Here is a 3,497-nt window from a genome sequence, read left to right as displayed (position 1 = left end):
TGAATTGCACACAGGTTATTTGGATGAGGCACATTTTGGAAGGTTTTAAGATGAAGATTTCAGAACCTATAAAGATCTTATGTGATAACACAAGTGCCATTAATATTTCTAAGAATCCTATTTTGCATTCATGAACCAAACACATTGAATTGAAGTATCATTTCTTGAGGGAAAAAGTTCAGAGTAAAGATGTTATCTTAGAGCATGTTTCTACCAAGGAACAACTTGCGTATATTTTTACCAAACCTCTGCTAAGACTACTTTTGAGTATCTTAGAAGTCAGCTAGGGGTTGTCCCTCTTCATGAAGTCATTTGAACATGATTTTGACTGCATCAGTCCCTGAAACACTTGCAAAATTTTACAAGGGTTGATGTAGAAGTGGATGTATTCCACAGGGGGAGCATCAAGTTGTAGTATGTTGGTGATGCATGGTGAAATTTTGATATTACATGTTTTACTTTCAATTTGGCATTGCTGTCAAAGGGGGAGAAGAATTATGTGATTATGAGAAGGAAAACTAGTGACAGACTGAAGACAGAGAGAACATGTGAATACTTGGTAATGTAAATCAGGATTCCTATTCACAATCACAACAACAAAGCAATGGTGTTGATATTTTGTGTTGCCATCAATGCCAAAGGGGGAGATTGTTGACATTTGCATGAAGATTGCATTAATGATATGTTATGTTGTCATTGATGTCAATTGAACCAGTAATGATATTAATGATATTGCTGATATTGGTGTATTGTTGATATTGTCTTATAATCGGCAGGAAGAGCTTTGTGAAGGTTATTGTAAACTGATATGTAAGTTTGTGAGTTGAATCGGTAATCGAAGTAAAAGGTTAAACCCTTTCCATGTTATGTAACCGGTAAACCCTACCAGTTGTTTCTGTTAAACCCTAACCAATTAAGGTTGTTGAATTGGTTATACTGGTTGAGCGGTAATGATGATGACACGTAAGGTCATTGTATGAAGACAAGTTCAAAATGTTTTGGCACGTTTGTTTGTCTAGGGAAGGAACAAAATGTATTGCATCTAATGCAAAGCGCGTGATGAGTTACTGAGCTCGAGGAAGTGGTAATCAAGGAACGGTTGAGGTTTTCTTGATTGATGTGATGAGATTGCTATGAAATCCAACGGTCATGCTTGTACCGACTTGTTTTTAATCTCGATGATGAGAGGATTAGATTTTTATTGCGTTACCGACCTAATTGATTTGTATTTAAGGTCGATGAAGTTGTTTTGTTTAAGTGCTAGCAAGAGTTAGCATAAATCAGTTGAGTGTGTGGTTGCCTAACCGGAGAAGGAGTCTGCAGTTTGAGTAAAGGCAAATAGAAGCTTAAATGGATCTTATCAAGAAAATGTAGTGCTATTCAGACAGATAAAGAAATTCCTGTTGTTTTCTGACAATTACAACATAATTGAAATCCCTTAAGCAGGTAAGTCCATTAGATTGGATTTTCAAATCCTCTACTAAGGTTACTCCTTACAGGGTATTTGCTGCTAACAAGGCATTTGTAGTCAATCCCTTAACCAGGTGATTCCTAATAGGATCAGTTCTTAACATGACTTTGTTACTATTTATTATAGTTGCCATTAGTTTTATATTCAAAGTCATTCTATATACTCTAGTCGGTTACTACTACCAAAACATTCAGTCGGTATGTACAGAGCCGTCGGTTATAGAAGGGAGCAGTCACAGAGAGCAATATACACCGAGCTGTCTACCGAGTAACATTCTATGTCTACCAAGCAACAATAATGATACACCGAGTTGATATACATTGAGTGAAATGTTTTACCAGATTCATTGAATCTAGACACACATGTGGAAACGTGTTACAAGATCGAGGAGCAAAACAACCATTATCACATTGGAAATTGCACTTAAGGATTGTGTATGATTTTGAGGTCATCTATCCAATGAAATATTTTATATGGTTATTCATTCGATAAATCATGTTTGTAAGATCGAAGCAATGAACCAGATCACTGACATAAGAGATCTATTTATACAACATGGATTGAGATCAGATAAAAAGTGATAAGAAGAGATATAGAGGTGTATGAAGCAATACATGTGTGATACATAAGAAAGCATTGAGTGTTGTGACTGTTACAGAGACACAGAGGTCACCGAGAAGGATTTTAGAGAGACAGTCAAAGAACAAAGTAAATAGAAGGGTTTACCGAGTTACTTTATGGGTTACCGAGGTATGCTATAAGCAAGGTAATCTCATTTTGAGCACATAGAATCTGCTATAACATTCCAGATGTAAAGTTACAGATATTTGTAAAGATTTTATTGTAATATTTTGAAGTTGTAAGAGAAACCTTTAACAGGGTAAAAGACTCTAACAAGTCTATAAATTGTAAAGCCTTTAACCAGGTGCAACATTTAGAATAAGTGTTGTAAAATCCTTTAGCAAGGTAGATCTAATGATCTTGACACTCCTAATAGGGTAAGCTATCAGAAATAGCTGAACATGTAGCTCTAACCGAGCAACCTTTATTATTGCAGTAGTGAAGTTGTGGGTGCCATCCCCACTGCAATTTTTCTCTCTAACCAAGAGTTTCTGCGTAACCAAAATATATGTGTTATGGAGTGAATCATGTATGATTGTTATCTATTTGTTTTAGCTTTATGTTATGTTGCAGCAGTTTTTGGTTTATTCATAACAGTAAAGATATTGTTGTTAAAAGGTTTTGAAGTACCGATCCACCCCTCCCCTCTTAGTACATTAGCTTTCCATATTGGGCCTAACAATTGGTATCAGAGCTTGAATCTTGGAAAAGGGTTTAACAGCCTAAAGAAGATCTTATCAATGGAAGGCTATAAACAATCTCAGAGAATTGTTTATCTACAAGAAGAGTTGGATCATGCTAATCAAGTGATTGCAGACATGCAAAGACAAATGCAAAAATCATTGAAAGTGAGAAGAAGATTATCTGATGATTTGCAGGACTCTCAAGAGTTAGTGGAACAAATTGAAACATCATCTGAGAACAGTATATCTGAAGAGACTGAAGAGATGATTGGACAACTGAAAGAAAAGAACAAAGCACTGACTGATCAGCTAAAAGCAATGAAAAGAGGACATGAACATTTCAGCACACAGATGACTGAAAATCTTGATGCATTGAGGACAACTGAGGATAAAGTAAGAGATCTAGAAAGAGAAAAACAATAGCTTGAAGCATTAGTATCTGAAAAGAATGATGAAATCACTAGGATGATTGGAATACAAAGTAATCTGTCAGATCAATTGGGTTATGCACATCATGAAGCAAATCTGAAGGATAATGAGAATCGATCATTGAAGCTTGAGGTATCAAGGTTGACCGATGAACTTGAAACAGAGAAGAAATCCAAAGAAACACTGAAGAAGAGTTATGAAGCATCGAAGATGTTGGATGAGCAACTGAATACAAGAAGACCCAACAAAGATGCAAGTCTTGGTTACAAAGGAAAAGAATCTACTGAGAAGGG

The sequence above is a fragment of the Cryptomeria japonica genome, chromosome 2, assembly GCF_030272615.1.
Source record: "Cryptomeria japonica chromosome 2, Sugi_1.0, whole genome shotgun sequence".
NCBI classification, from domain to species: Eukaryota; Viridiplantae; Streptophyta; class Pinopsida; order Cupressales; family Cupressaceae; genus Cryptomeria; species Cryptomeria japonica.
Note: the sequence above shows the minus strand (reverse complement) of the source record.